Consider the following 733-nt stretch of genomic DNA (forward strand, 5'->3'; position numbering starts at 1 on the left):
AGCTCAAGCCAACCCTCATCAACATGGTGCAAACAAGCTAGTTTTGTGGAAAGTCACATGAAGATGCGAGTGCACATCTCCAACACTTTCTAGAAATTTGTAGCACTTTCACCATCAATGGAGTGACCCAAGATGCCATACTACTTCACCTCTTCCCATTTTCACTCATGGGGAAGGCAAAGCAATGGTTCTATGCCAATAAAGATAGAAATACTACATGGGATAACTACTCCACTACCTTCCTAGCAAAGTTCTTTCCCACCGGCAAGACCAATGCTCTACGTGGGAGAATTTCAAGCTTTCAACAACAACATGATGAATCTATCCCTAAGGCATGGGAATGCTTTCAAGATGACATTGCAGAATGTCCTCATCATGGCATGAAGAATTGGCTACTCATGTAAACTTTCTAGTATGGGTTCACCAATAGTACCCATGAGACTATGGATGCTGCTGCTGGAGGTGCATTCCTATCACTCACCATGTCAGCTGCAATAGCTCTTGTGGAGAAGATGGCCTCTAACCAAGGTTGGAGTGAAGAACATCTTTAGACCCACAAGAGAGGTGGAGGTATGCATCAACTCTAGGAGTAGACATGCTGTCTACCAAGATGGTCCTGCTAATGAAGAAGCTTGAAGATCGAGCCAATGAGAAACAAGAAGTCATGCACATTCATGATTCTTGCATGACATGTGAAGAGTGTGGAAATACTTGGCATTTAGTGAACAGCTGT

The 733-nt window shown here is 43.5% G+C and overlaps 1 non-coding gene across 1 annotated transcript; it reads right to left on the reverse strand.

Moving 5' to 3' along the window:
- Nucleotides 1-273: 273 nt before the first annotated feature.
- Nucleotides 274-382, reverse strand: LOC136529988 (small nucleolar RNA R71). The gene has a single exon (XR_010777500.1). It is a non-coding gene; the product is annotated as a small nucleolar RNA R71 (small nucleolar RNA).
- Nucleotides 383-733: the final 351 nt, after the last annotated feature.

The sequence above is a fragment of the Miscanthus floridulus genome, chromosome 19, assembly GCF_019320115.1.
Source record: "Miscanthus floridulus cultivar M001 chromosome 19, ASM1932011v1, whole genome shotgun sequence".
Classification (NCBI taxonomy): Eukaryota; Viridiplantae; Streptophyta; class Magnoliopsida; order Poales; family Poaceae; genus Miscanthus; species Miscanthus floridulus.